Consider the following 15,164-nt stretch of genomic DNA (forward strand, 5'->3'; position numbering starts at 1 on the left):
TTGTCCTAGAAGCTGTCAATAGAGATTTGCCAAAAGCAGTGATTTCTGGTTTTCTTTTACCCTTCAAGCCACATATTCTGACCTGAAGGGCCCACCTTCCAGGATTTGGAAAATGTCTTGATATTTCCCAGGGTGCTTTACAGTTTGCCAGACACATTCCCATTCATATTTCATTTGGTCTTCACAGTTACCCAGTGTGGTTCTTGGGTACTGTCACCATTGAACAGGTCAGGAGATGGAGACTCTGCAGTGTTGAATCATTTGCTCCAAGACTTGCAGGTGGAAGGTAATGAAACATGCACCCCGCCTTCCAATCCCAAAAAGCCTTGTTCTGGAGTTTCAGATTGACAGTTCCCCTAAAGCCATTCATAATTTCCCCCATAGCCCTTTTCTAAAGAGGGTTGGAAGGAGGTCATGTGACCAACCAACCTTTATACAACTTTCCCTTCCCTTCCCTCCCCTCCCCTCCCCTCCCCTCCCCTCCCCTCCCCTCCTCTCCCCTCCCATCTTCTCCTTCTTCTTTCTGGTGGTCCTCAATTATATGGAACTTTTTTCATTCGTTTTTCTTTTCTTTTAATTAATTAATTTGAGAGACAGGGTCTCACTCTGTCACCCAGGCTGGAGTGCAGTGGCGCTGTCACTGCTCACTGCAGCCTCAACCTCTTAGGCTCAGATAATCCTCCCACCTCTGCCTCTGGAGTAGCTGGGACTTCAGGCACATGCCACCACACCTGGCTAATTTTTTCTTTTAAGACAGGGTCTCCCTATGTTGCCCAGGCTGGTCTCAAACTCTTGGACTCTAAGTTATCCTTCTATCTTGACCTCAAAAAGTGCTGGGATTACAGGCATGAGCCACTGTGCCCAGCCTATACAATTCTACTTTCATCCTCTGCTCCCAGGTCTTGTTACTCCCAAACTAAGCACATGGTGATGGTTTTGAGCTGAGCTGATGGTTGGAGTTGCTCACATCATACCCACTTCATTTTCCCTTCTTTGTGGAGCGGAGGTCTGGGCTGGGACTCAGCATTTGGAGCTTGGTGGGGAGTGGGAGACAATGGGGACAGCATTGCAGCTTTAGGCATTTGCAATGCCTGAGCATGAAATTGTCCGGAGTGTAAATGTGCCCTGAGGGACCCTGAAACTGAAGGTGAAGGAGGCAAGAGGAGGAGCAGGTGCTTAGGTGTAGAGCCCAGAATCACTGCTTGGGGCCTGGCCAAGGGCGTGCAGGGGCCAAATCAGAGGCCACAGGGCAGATGGGTGGGATGGGGAGTATTTACTCCCTGGGAGGCAAACAGACAAATGATCCTTCTAGCTAAGGTGGGACTGAACCCAGGGCTCAAAGTCAGCCCTTAATCCAGACTTGTCAAACTCCTTGGAGTTATTCCTTAAGTAGAAGAATTTCGTGTTTAGTTCAGCTCAACTAATGTTTATTGAGGAAGTACCTATAGTGTCCCAGCAGGTGTGAGGAATACGAAGTCCAGCAAGATACGACCCTGCGCAAGCTCAGGTTCTACAACCTTGGCTTTACCTGCGCCTCCTCCTCCCTTCTGGCAACTTTGAATGATTGGGTGGAGGCGCTGAGGGTGGTGCCTCTTAAGTGCACGTGGCAGCACATTAGCTTCTTGGCACCCCAGCACTTGGTCTAGAATTGGGGCCTGGCAGATCTGCAGAGCAGCACAGACTGGGAATTGGCAAACACACCTGCTCATGGAGTCGGACTCTGATCCTGCTGTGGGAAGAGAGAGGTTTCTGAGCTTTGGCACCTGGAACTGATTCTCAGCCCCCTCTGTGATGGTCACGTGCCTGGAGGAGCTGATGCAGGAGGGCCTGTGGGGTGCAGGTGAGAAAGATCGCAGTAGAATTGCCCCAAGGTAATGGCTCAGGCTGCCCACCCCTCAGTCAGGCCAGCTCCTCCTCATCCTCCAAGCTGGCTGGTCTCCTCTCCTCTGTACCTGGGCCATCCCTGGTCCCAGCTCTTTGCTTTAATTCTTTATTACTTTCCTTCTTCTCTGCCTTTTCAACACCCTCATCCTCCAAGTCTGGATTCAGCCCTGCCATTTTCAGAAAGGCTTCCTAAACCCTCTCAGACCCCTCCTTTCTCCATACGCTTGCCAGGCAGAGAAACAAAAGCCCCCAGTTCAGCATTTACCTGTTTCCTGGGAGTTCTTTCTCACCCTCTCTGCTTCCTGAAGGGAAGGCAGGGAACATGCTTTGTGTACCCACCATGTTCCAGGCAGTTACGTGGAGGCTAGGTATGTCCTTGCTCTGTTTTTTATGAGCTGTGTGACTTTGGGTAAGTGTTTTCATTTCTCTAAGTCTCATTTTCTCATTCGAGATTGAGGATGTGATGCCTGCCTCAGAGGGAAGTGGTAAGAATTGGATGGAATAATCCATGCAAAGTACCTTGCACACAGGCCCAGGCTCATAGTAAATGGCTAACATATGGCAGCTCTTGTTATGATAGGTATTATCACATTGAATCCTCTATCTACCTTTATAAGGTAGACATCCCACAAAGGGGAGCAAATGAGCCGTAGGGCTGAAATGACTTGTCTGAGGTCTCCCAAGAGACAGGCAGCAAGGCTGGGATTCAAGCCTAGGGGTGGGCTGTCCTGAGACAGCACCCATCCTTCTACCGCCTCTGCTTCCTGAGTCCTGGCCCCTGTTCCCCGTGCTTTTTAGTGTTTCTTGCTGTTCCAGCCAGGGCACTCAGCAAATGCTGATTGACTAATCTTTCTTGGCTGGTTTAAGGGAAACCAGGTTTGTGGGGGGAGTGCAGGAAATGGAACCCCTTGAACATTCCATCCTCTTTCAGATTTCTCCGTGGTCCAAGTTGCCCATGGATCTCTGCCAGTGAGAGCATGCCACTCCAACATCAGGCAGTGCTATGCTGCACAGCACCGTGTCTCACCTGAGAGTGAAACCGAATCATGCCCTCAGGGAAAATGAGCTGGTTAGCTGGTTCCTTTTTATTTTTTAAATATCGGAGAATAAAGTTATGTAAAGAAAAAGAAAAGTAAGGGAAATACCTGCCTGGATAATCCCCCGTGACTGGGGCAACACTGTCTGAAGCTGGCTGCTGGAAAACAAAGAGAATGGCCATTAGCTGCCAGGTGGGCCATGGGCAGTGTGGCATTATGAAGCCTGTGTCCTGTGAGGGTCAGCAGGTGAGGCATCCCCCTTGGGGTGGCTTATTGACCTTCCCTATGGCCGCAGATACAGCCAAGGCCCCGCCAAGGGCTGTTCTTGACATGATTGTGGTCAGGAAGATCTTCATATCATTCCAGATCATAGTTTGCAGTTTAATTCTCCAGCAAACGCTAGAAGCTCCCACTTGCATCTTGGTGTGTCTTCTTTTGTACCAACTTGCGTCTTTACTCCTCACTCCACTGGTTATTTAGTTTATGCCTGTGCAGACCTGGTGTTGGGTTTCCTGGGGCCTGTGGAAGGAGACACTCGCCTTTGCTCATTTGTATGTTCGCCTCGTGGCTCACACTGCAGGAGAGGTGGGTGGTTGTCAGCATGTTTTGGTTCTTAGATGTTGCTAACAGGCCATGGATTTTTTTTTTCTGTTTCTTTATATTTTATATTATTTATTTTATTTTTGAGAAAGAGTATCGCTCTGTCACCCAGGCTGGAGTGCAGTGGCATGATCTCGGCTCATTGCAGCCTCTGCCTCCTGGATTCAGGCGATTCTCATGCCTCAGCCTCTCAAGTAGCTGGGATTACAGGCATGCGCCACCACACCTGGCTAATCTTTATGTTTTTAGTAGAGATGGGGTTTCATCATGTTGGCCAGGCTGGTCTTGAACTTCTGACCTCAAGCGATCCACCCACCTCAGCCTCCCAAAGTGCTGGGATTACAGGCTTGAACCATCGCACCCGGCCATTTTTTCCATTTCTTTAAAATCCTTTAAAAATACCTCTGAAGGTGCAGCTTCTTTTCCTGAAGGGAATTAAAGTAATGGTGTTAGTGGGCATGGGCTACCGGAATAGATCACCTTTGGGGGCTGGTCCACAAAGTAGTGAGTAAGTGAGGTAAGGAAAGGTAATATTGTTTAGCACAGTGCTATGTTCCAGGCACTGTAGTCATCCCTGTGAAGTCAGAATCTCTTGGAACAGGTGGCTGAGAAAAAAAAAAACGAAAGTAAAACAAGAAGCATGCAAGGGAGATGATGCTTTATAGCCTGTTGGCTGGTTATCAGGCATAGGCACTGGAAACGCACTGATACATGCCATCCAGTGAAACCGCACTAGAGCTCTTTGAGTTGAAAATAACTAAGGTCCTGAAAAGGAAACTTGCCCAAGGATGCACCTGGGCTGTCAAGATCCTGCTTCTCTTGTCGGTGTCTCAGGGCTGCTTTTTCCTCTGAGTGACTATGAATAAAGGAGCAGCAGGACATTGCTGTCACCTCTGAGGGATATGAGCATAGGAGTGAGTAACACTAGACATGGGCTGTGTGAGGAAGAGACCCCGGGCCCCAGTGAAATCAGAGTGTCCTGAGGAGGTGGCGCATATTGGATGGAACAGGCATGAGGCACTAGTGGCATGACCTTGGTGAGTTAGTGATTGACTTCTCTGAGCCTCAGTTTCTTCCTGGAAAATGGGTTGGATGATCATCCAGCGCCGAGTGTTTCACTGAGGTTTAGACAAGATCATATGACTCAAAGAGTGTGACCCTCAGTACGGGGCACATTTAAGTACTCAAACAAGGCAAGTTTTCTTCCCTTATCCCAGCTCCCCACTTTCTCTCTTCCTCCTTTAAAAAGAGTTGTTTTAAATAGGTATCTGGATTTTTTTCTGCACCACTTCACAGTCAATGAAAATCAGCTTTAGCTTCCTCCTTTATTTTATTTCCCTCTCTTAATACGCATGGCCCCGGGGCTGGGTCTGAGGCTCTGTTCTCAACCAGGGAGTACAGGGCTGGGCTGCTGCTCTTGGTTTCAGTAACTTCTTCTCCCAGGAAGGGCCCTGGTCCAGAGGCTTGCAGTGGCCTCCCCTCACTTCAGTGTGTAGATACCTTGCTGCACCTATTTGCCCTCCCCTGGCTGCCCGGGTCTCACTGGGTATGCAGCTAACTTCTCTTCCTGGGTGGGATGTGGTGATGATGAAGCAGCCACTTGTTGAGGGCTGTTATTAGTTGGGAGTTTTTTTATTTCAAGGCACAGAAACCAAACTTGAATGAGCTTAAGCAAAAATAGGATGCATAGCTCATGCCTCTTATACCAACACTTTGGGAGGCTGAGGCTGGAGGAGCACTCAAGGCCAGCAGTTCGAGACCAGCGTGGTCAACATAGCAAGGCCCTATCTCTACAAAAAAAATTAAATTAAAAAGGATACATTGGAAGATTTCAGGAGAGGCTCACAGATTTGACAGAGGTGCAGAAGAATCAAGCCCCAGGAAGATAGCATGTGACCTCCAGCATCCCCAGACCAGAGTCCCCTGTTCAGTGGTCCCAGCTGACCCCACACAGCCCTGCCACCAACCCGGGAGGACCAGGCCTTCCCCAGGATTTTTCAGATTGGAATTTGGCCTGGCCTGGAGCATGTGCACACTCCTTGTACCATTGCCAAGGAGAAAAGATACTCCCATGGGCCTACCTTGAGTCCTATACCCTCCGTTTTGGGTGGAGAGTGGGAGATGGCGTGGAGTCTGTTATCAGGAGAGAGAGAGAGAATACTAGTAATATTAATAATTAAGTGTAATACTTTTATAGAACTTACTTTGTGCAAGACACATCCTAAGCCCTTTACCTGTATAACTCATTTAATCTTCACAGTCAACCCATTTTACATACCAGGAAACTGAGGTACAGAGAAGTTAAGCAATTTGCCCAAGTCACATAGCTAGTTAGGAGGAGAGCTGGGAATGAACCCAAGCAGAGGGCTCCATAAGTGCCCTTAACCACCCACTCTGATGCAGACAATAACAGACATCACCTCCATGTGCCTGCTCTGAGCACGTGATGGGCTAAGTCCTCTATAGCATTATCTTATTTAATCTCTAGAGAAGCCTTATGAAGTGGATGCTAACATCATCCACATTTTTAAATAAGAAATTGAGGCTCGAAGAGATGATGTGATTTGCCTATGGCCACCCAACTAATTTAAAGTGACAGAGCTGGGATAGGACCCTTGTGTAGGGCCCAAGTTCTTCACAGCCTCACTGGGCAGCCTTTGCATTTAGACCCTTCTCTTGCTCTGTCAGAAGCTCACCTGGTCTGGCTCAGCACCCAAGTCTTTGTCCACTGTCTGGGGAGGGGCTGGGATGTGGAGACCCCCACCTGCTGCATGCTGCTGAAGGGTCAGCTGTGAGGTTTGAGCTGGTCTAATATATCTCACACTGACCTACACCAGATGGTTCTTTAACATGTCTTTACTGCATTGGAACTCTGAGTTTGTTCATTTCATCATTCAACAAATATTTACTGAGTCCCTGGGGGTTCTAGGCCCTGTCCAAGTGCATGGGGTCCCTCAGGGAAGAGCTTAGACTTGGAAAACATCCAAGAGGAAGGTCCCCCGAGTTCCTGTCCCTTGCGTCTGTCATGTCCCACCCCATCTCACAGGAAACCTTACCTGTATCACCCAAATCAGGTCCACGAGGGACCAGAGACCTTATGCTTCTTTGCTTGGTGCTGGCCTGATGGGAAGTCCAAGGAGAGACAGCGTTTCTTCATTCTGGTTGAAGAAAAACATTGTGTCACGGAACGGGCATGGGCATGGACTCAGGCCAGCCCCATCAGGAGTCCCAGTGCTGCCGGGGTCTCAGCTAACTGAGACTTTGGGTGAGGCACTTCGTTGTGTCATGCCTCAGTTTCCCCCCCTGCAATGATACTGTACTACCTGTCTTACAGGATTGCTGGGAGGATTAGCTGAGGTAGCAGTGTTAACTACCAAAGCCAGTACCTCTGCACGGGTTAATCCCTCCTCTTCTTATAACAACTAAGTCGTTTTGTCTCTAAAATAGTCAGGGTACCTGGTGGGGGCAGCTGAATGGGGTCCATGGTGAGGAAATCACCAATTGCATCAAGCTCCTCATTTTACAGATAAGGGAACAGAGGCCCTGGCCCTGAAAGGCAGGAAGGTATTGGGCTCTAGGACCTAATTTGTTGGTGTTACAGGGAGCTTAAAGTGTATTTAGTTGTTGGTCAGACAGAGGGTGCAAGTTGGTCCTTTGGGTGGGCATCTGACTGGTGGTCAGCCCTTGTAGCCTGGTCCAGTCATAACTACCTTCAACCCGCCATGAAGACAACCCAAGCAGAACCTTAAAGATCCCTGTGTGGCTGGGTGCGGTGGCTCATGCCTGTAATCCAGGCACTTTGGAAGGCCAAGGTGGGTGGATCACCTGAGGTCAGGAGTTCGAGATCCGCCAACATGGGAAAACCCCACCTTTAAAAAAAAATGTATATATATATGTGTGTGTGTGTGTGTGTGTGTGTGTGTGTGTGTGTGTGTGTGTGTATGTATGTAAATAAAATATATGAGCCCTGTGTCCCTGCCGCTGGTCTCTGCAGTGCCTTAGGGAAGGAAGGGACTTCTGTTCCTGAGGTCTAGAGAACATGATGGGGTCCCTGGCTTCTGAAACTCTGGTTGGACCAGAATGATGGAATTCTGCACCAGGATGTCCAGCTCCCCACCCATGGCTCCCAGAAGCTCCCCTTGAGAAGCAGGGGGCAGACAAGTCTAGGCCTCCAGCTGCTCTGACTTCTGGCTGGAGGCAGCCACACAGAGCCTGCCGCTCAGGCTGATAGAATGTGGCCCAGGCAGGCCGGCCTGTTTGTCAGCTGGCACAGGCCCCGAGGGGTGTGGGCTTGATAATGATGATGACAGGCGGGCAGGGCTGGTGCTTCTGCCCAGGTGGCCGCCCGTGGAACTTGCCAGGCTCGCCTGGTGTGCGTGCCCATTAGGGCTTCGCTCAGAGTTGACGTCCAGAACACCTTCCCCTCGGCTTCGTGGGAAAGGCCATGAGTGCTGGGGCAGCCAGTCCCAGGCCCCAGTCCTGCCCTGCTGTGGAGCTTTGGCAAGTGCCGTCTGCCCTGCGAGCCTCTGTTTGCTGTCCGTGAGGAGTCACTGAGAGAAAGCACGCGTAGTCTCCGCCCTCGATGGTTCCAGGTGTGAGCGGTACACAGCACTTTGTAGGCCCTCTCCCATTAACAGGCTGGGAATTCTCAACAGTGAGTCCTACGTCCCAGCACGCTAAAGATGTGTGCTCTTTGTGTGCGAGAGAGAGAGGGAGTGTGTGTGTGTGTGTGTGTGTGTACATGCGGGCCCACCACTGAAGTGTGTGTATTCCTCCCTGGAGTATGAATATTGCCTCTTATAGATGTCAAATTTCACACCTGTGCTAGGTTTTGTCCCATTGAGGCTACCTCTTAAATATTTTGATTTGTTTTTTAATGTGAAGTAACTCATTAGAAATCTTTTGTAACTCTGGGTTTCATTTTCCAGACAGGTGTAGAGGCATTTTCTGCAGAAGCAATAGGATGTCACCAAATAATGTGGGTGGTCACTGGAAGCCAAGAGAATAATTAGTTGAGGAAAGTCAGCCGTGATCAGCGTGTGCACTTTCACAACTCCTTGGGTTACTCACTGTTGGAAGATAGGACCAGTTTCACACTGGGGACTTGTTATCAAGTTTTACACCTGCTTGATTACTTTCATTGTGTCCCAAGCTTAGAAATCCTGACACTTTCTATTTTTACTAAAGCAGCGAATAAAGCATTGTTTTCCACATGCCTCCTGCTCCTCAGTGAAGCCTTTGTGTAGAGATCTGGTAAGCCCTGAGGGTGCCCTGACCACAGCCAACAATAGAATTTGTTTAGCCGTCTTGCTGTTTCTTTCTTCACGGGCAAAACGTGTTGGAGCACAGAGAGAGATTCTCTGTCCATTTCCTCTTGCTGGGTGAAGTGTCCCACAAGGCAAAGTGCACAAGCACGTGCACCCTCTTGGCGGGGACTAGAAAGGAGGCATAAGCTAAGATGACATCACTGACATTCATTGTTGGGCTCTTGTTTTTCAAGGAACATGGCAACCGGTGTGTTTCTCATCCCGGAAGGAGAAGACTTTAGCCACTGTGATGCCTGAGAATCCAGTGAGTAAGTCACAGTGGTGGATCTTGTTTACCATGGAGTAGCTTCTGGGGGCTGGTCCTAGGCTTAGGAAAGCGTGGGATGTTCGCCTCATCCTGGGGCAGTTTGCCGTGCCCAGGGTGCGCTGTTCCCTCTCAGTCAGCACCGCCTCCTCTGCACTCCCCTAGCGCTGTGTTCATGCTCAGATACACCACTGAGTTAAGGTTTGTTCACGTGCTTGTCCCACCCACCAGCTGTGGGAGGCTCGAGGGCAGGGAACCGGGCTCCAGCCTTCCTGTCTGAGCCAGGCAGCCCTTCCCGGCAGGCACCATACCAGGCACATCACAGGTGGCCAACAGCTGTTTGTGGACTCAAGGAGCCTCAACCCCGAGGTTTGATCAGGGCTTTATGGTCCACGAAACTTCATCACAGACAGTGTCCCACGGGAACCTTGTGCCCTGGGTGGGGTGGTCATATTATCCTCGTTTATTTTATAGACATGGAGGCTGGGGCCTGAGGAGTCGGATACCTTGCCCCAGGTGGTAGGCTAATAAGCGCCCAGGACTCATCTTCTTGTGTTCCAGGCTAGCCTGGTTTCTGTAATGTCAAACTGTATAATTAGAAAGGTTGTTTAGAGTAAACCCCTCATTGCCAAACAGGGAGACTGAGGCTTGAAGGGACTTTCTCAAGGTAACAGGACGAACTGGTGTCCAATGGAGAATTGAAATGTAGGCCCTGGACTTCCAGTCTGGTGTTTTGGCACCCCTCACATCCCTTCTCTTCGGCTGTGCTTCTGTATACAGCAATCAGAGAACATTTTGGGACCATAAATCTGTGTTTACAGGAGGGTGAAGAACTTACAGAAAGCCACGAGTTAAGGAACATAGGGATGAATAAAACACCCTTCTCTCCGGGAGCGTCCCTGGACATGTGAGCCTTGGCAGGGACTTGAAGAGGCTCATTTAGTTGTGAGAGGAGGGAGGAGGAAGGTGAGGGTGAGGGGAGAGCATCTGCGCCCAATCCAAGAAGCTGAGGCATGGGTGGGGGCCCTGGCGGAGGGACAGCCGGCGTGCGTGTCAGGGCATTTGGCAGCTGGCCTGGTGGGCGCTGAGGGACCACGTGGGGGTGAGGAGTCCACGGTGAGTCCTGAATGGCAGGATGACAAGGGGTTGACTGGTCGTCAGGGAAAGCTGCTCCAGGAGTTCTCATTCTTAGGATCTGGGGAAAGACCCAGGTAAAGAGCTGATTGGCCAGGCTGCCACAGCCTGAGAAACTGTCCCCTCTCTGGAGAAACAGGATACATAGTTTGTCCACAGAGGAGGGCCGGGCAATGAACAGCGAATTCCAACGTTGTCTGAAATGTGTGTGGGGAGGGGAGTGTGTGCCATTCTCGCTGGCTCAATCCTTTCGCCCTCAAATGAGTTTTTGTTTTGTTCTGCTTCTGATCGAATACACGTGCTGTTGTTCTCTCTTCCCTTCCCTCCTGGCTCTTCCATTCAATCCAGGCTTGACCCAGGGCCAAGTGGGTCCTGGCTACTCTTCTGTATTCACTCCACCCCTTCTTGCAACTTCCTGGACTTGAGGACTGGGACTGACTGCCAGCTTCATCCCCACTGGCAGGTTGAAACATACAGTTTGCCCGAATTACAGAGAATGCGATGCTTGCCAAATAGGTATCTTGGATTAGTTTCCAAAGCATTCCCAGATGATACACTTCTCTAGGGCAGGGAAAGGGTTGTATCAGTGTTGTTTGCACTTCATATTTATTTGCACTTTACATTTTAAAAAGGTCATTTCATCTTCATGATCAAGCAGGTGGACTTCTCCCATTTTACAGATGAGAAATTTGCCTGAGGCAGCTGTCACCTGCCCAAGGCAGTGCAGCTGTCTAAGGGCTGGGCTGGGACACAGCCCAGGCCTACTTTATAAATTCCACAGTGTCTCTCCTCTGCTAAACTCCAACCAGGGTAAATCCGTGGAGGGCCTGAGACATGAGAGGAGCTCAATAAATGCTTGTGGAATGAGTGAACTTTGACTTTTTTTGTTTTTTTTTTGGCTGCCCTTAACCATAAGTGGACCCTCTTTGGCAGCAAACAGAACACCACTCTGTGGAATATTTGAGTTTCTTGCCATGATAAGGACCTGGTGAGCTCTGTTCTCACCCAGCCTTACCTCTGGGAACTAGGTCATGCACACTAACTAAGTAATTTCTTGACTTTTACTAGGAGCTTCCTCCTCCTGAGTTGAGATGCTGTGTTAGGCACAGATCTATGGGAGGTCCTTGGCAGAAGCAGGTCCGATTGTTTGTCGTCACAGACCTCCAGTGACCCATGTAATTGTCCATGAATAATACCTGTGGCCCAAATAGGTCAGCCTTCCAGGCAGTTCATTCTCTCTCTTCCTTCTACCCTTCCCCCTCCAACCTTCTCTAGACTGAGGAAGAGGGGCAGGTGTGGCTTACCTTAGATATGTAGGGTTCTGTAGGGTCAGGGGGGCCTACCTCTTCCTTTTCACTGACCTCTGAACTTTTCCATGTTTTGTGGCAAGGACTGGAGAAAGAACAAGGAAACCACATCAAGGTGGGAAAGAATTCATGGGCTCCGGGAGGCGGTTACCAAAATATCTGCTGGGTCTGCTCTTTCCCTAAGTGACACTTAGGTCATGTTTCTTAGATCTGCAAGGGATCCAGCCAGCCTCATTAGACTCTTGAGGCCAACAGAATACAATGGAAGTAAGAGTGGGCTGAGGACAAGAGACCCATGTTCTAGTGTTGGCTGTCCATAGCTTAGCTACATGACCTTGGGCAAGTCACAACCTCAGCTGCCTTCAGATTTCTTATTCAAGAAGTCAGGGAGGGTGGAGGTTTGGTGGCATCTTGAAGAAGTCTCCTTGACTTCTGTGGTCCTGGTCCTCAGTGCCTGTGTCAGTCTGTCCTTGTGATTAGCACTGTCTTCCCCTCCAGGTCACCTCCTCCTCATGCAGTCAGGGTTTGCTTCTATAAGCACTTTCATCCTGATCTTTGTAGCTTTGCCAGCTCTCCCCTGCCCGACCCTGAGATAGGCCAGAGGGCAGATAAGAACTCCCTGTTGCTGTCCTGGTCTCCTGCCAAGCAGCATGGGAGAAAACTCTAACTTTGTGAGACTGTTAGGGATCTAAGGAGTGAAAGTTGGTTGGTATCAGAGGAAAGTGGGATTAAAGATTGTTGGGATTTTCAAGTCCTTGGTGCCCCAGGGTGCCTGGATTGTACTGAATTGTTTGCTCAGAAGATAGTAAATATGTTCTTAAGTATATGGCCCCAAGTTGGCCAGGCCTTGTGATCAGGGGTAACCGGATACTTTGGAGAAATAAAGGGAATAGCATTGGTAGAAAGTTGCTTGGTGAGAGATGAGAGATGTCTCAGATCGACAACCAGCACGAAAAGGAGAAGGGCTAGGGAAGGTGGAATTGTCTCCAGTATTTACAATTGGAAAGTATTAAAGCTGGAAAGAACTACGGATCCTTTAATCCACTTCTCCCATTTATTAGTAAAGAAACTGAGGCCCAGAGACATGACTTAAGCACGCCCACAGAGCAGGCTGGGGGTAGAAGTGAGACAGAAGCCGAGTCTCCTGATTCCCAGCAAGTGGCTCTCTCCCCACTTCCATGTGGCCTCTTCACGTGGGTTCAGCCACCATGCCTTCCTCTTTTCTCTTCGACCCTGCATTTGAATGTCTAAGGTGTTAGCAGGGCCCCCACTGCTCCTACCTCATTGTTTATCAAGGCCTAATAAAACTTGGGCGCAACAGCATGGAAAGGTTGAGGCTTCTCAGGTACAGGCTGTTTTGACTTGTACTTAGTGACTTCACACTGTTGAGTTGCCATTATTCTGTTTTATGATGTGTCTTGGGGTGAAAGATTAATTCAAAACAGGAAATGAAGGCTATATGATGGCCCAGCCTTCAGAGGAGTAGCCTCTTGTGGCTTTGCCATTCAGATTTAAATCACATGGGCTTTGTGGGTAAGCAAGCCTTGTTCTGAGAACCTCCAGCAAAGGGCATGGACTGCACTGTCGCTTGCTCTGAGAGGGGATCTTCGGGTGTGAGCTGGTCATCCCATCACTATGCTGATGACACATAAACCGGAATGGAAACCACTCACTATTTCTGTAGACCTCCATTTGGCCCAACACTTCCTACTGAGCTCAGGGAAATGCATCTGGAGCTCCTTCCATTGGGCAAGCACTAGGTTCACATATATTACCTTGTTAATATATGTAAGCAGCCCTCTGAGAGGTAGGCATGGCTATTTGTTGTATTGAGGAGAACACTGAGACAGATACAGGTTAAATAACTTGTCTATGCCCACAAGGGCCAGGACTCAAACACAGGGTATCTGACTCTAAAGCCCTTCTTGGTTCCACATTTCACATGGCTCTCTGCACAGAGAAGGGAGGGCTGGAGGAAAATAGTGAGGCATTGACTGAAGCGTCAAACATTTATTATGGGACTTCCAAATGCCAGGGCCTGGGCTTGGCTCTTAGAATGCAAACGTGAGTAAGACCTAGTCCCTTTACTCCTAGGACCTGTGGCCTGGCCTAGTGGTGGGACAGATGTATATGATGACAGTCATAGCCCTTTTATCATCATTATAAAGAGCCACACAGAGTGCTCTGGAAGCACTGAGAAGAGAGCAGCACACAGGGAAGGCTGCACCAAGGAGGGGCTGTGAGGCTTGGGTACTGAAGGATGAACAGGAGGTTTCTAGGCAGAAAAGGAGGCAGAGAGTTCTCCAGGAACTCTCTGGTGCATGGTGGTGTGAAAGGGCCTGATTTGGTGTTTGGAAGTAAGGAGGAGGAGTGTGCATGTTTTATTCTTAGCTGAGGGTGCAGGGAATGAGACGTTCATTCAGTTGAGAGATAAGCTCTGGAATGGGAGAGGAGGGGAGTTCAGAAGTAGATTGCGAAGGGTTTTGCAAAACACTTGCTGCTAGGTGAGATTCATTGAAAGAAACATTAGCAGACACCAGCAAAGCTTCTCCAAATATGAATTCTCCAGCTGTCTGATGGATGTTTCTGTATAGAGACAGGAACTTCTGCTGGGGGCTCATTTTCAGAGACTTTGTGTCCGTTTTCTACATTTTGTGTCTCACACACCAGTGGAAGTGATTATTGATGGGGCAAAGTGAATGGGGTGGGCCGAGCCACAGCAACAGTTCATATTTAAAATGTCTCAGATTCCCCTTGCCAGATAAGCTGATAGCAAACACCCTTATGAGTTCCTGTGCAGACTGACTCTCCAGGGATCGTTTTGCATTCCAGACAGGGTCACACAGTATTTCTGCGGGAGCTGGGGCTCTGGGGTGAGAAAGCTACTTAAAAATAAAGACCAACAAAAAATATAGTTGTTTTTAAGGATGACATTTGCAAGGCAACAATATCCAGGAAGTAGATTATTTGTCATGAGGGTGAGCCAGAATTATTAAAAACATCAGACCATTAGAGTGGAAAGAATAATGGCAGAGAGAGAGGAGTGAGAGCTCCGGGAACCCTCATCTCCTGGGCGTGGCTGGCCCTGCACACCCCCACTTTAATGAATACCTTGCCGAGGCCTGCCCCAGGAAGGGTTTCGAAAACTGAACTTTGAGCCTGAATTGTCCTCTGTGGAGAGGAGCAGACCAATAACCCAGAGAGTGATTTGGAGTCTTAAGATTTCTTGGTCTTGTATCAACAGTCCCTATCGGCTGCCTCTGGGTTTTTTATCTTTATGAGAAAAGAAAAAAATCTTTTTTGGAGCAGTTGGGGCTGAATTTAGTAAACATGTTTTTCAGAGCATGAGCCCAAATACCAAGGAAAGAGTCCAACGTCTTCATTTGGCCAACAGAAATGTATTCATCAGGATGGTGGGAGGCCGTCTCCCTCCCACCAGGGAAAAGGCACCAGCAGGGCCATACCTGCAGGGCTCCCCTCCGCTGGGGCTGCTGGATGTTGGAGTTTGGGGCTGGTGAGGGACATTTTGGGCCCTGGAACCAATGACCTAGCCTCTCTGAGCTCTCAGGAGAGTGGCCTCCGAGGGTGGCCGGGAGAGGCAACGTTCTTCCCTGAGACTGTCCTACAGTGG

At 49.3% G+C, this 15,164-nt stretch overlaps 1 protein-coding gene across 21 annotated transcripts in view; it reads left to right on the forward strand.

Moving 5' to 3' along the window:
* Nucleotides 1-15,164, forward strand: part of MICAL2 (microtubule associated monooxygenase, calponin and LIM domain containing 2) — a 151,904-nt gene that overhangs the window by 18,541 nt on the left and 118,199 nt on the right. For 12 of the 21 annotated variants that reach the window (XR_004257593.1, XM_032240764.1, XM_032240762.1 and 9 more), the window contains one exon: nucleotides 9,022-9,092. The exons of 3 other annotated variants lie outside the window; for them this stretch is intronic. The gene's annotated coding sequence lies outside the window, so the exon portion shown is untranslated. Of the gene's footprint in view, nucleotides 1-793; nucleotides 1,841-9,021; nucleotides 9,097-15,164 lie in introns of those variants that run through there. 6 more of the 21 variants (XM_032240766.1, XM_032240763.1, XM_032240772.1 and 3 more) reach the window with 2 other exon arrangements.

The sequence above is a fragment of the Sapajus apella genome, unplaced genomic scaffold, assembly GCF_009761245.1.
Source record: "Sapajus apella isolate SASKATOON/1434 unplaced genomic scaffold, GSC_monkey_1.0 scaffold47, whole genome shotgun sequence".
NCBI lineage: Eukaryota > Metazoa > Chordata > Mammalia > Primates > Cebidae > Sapajus > Sapajus apella.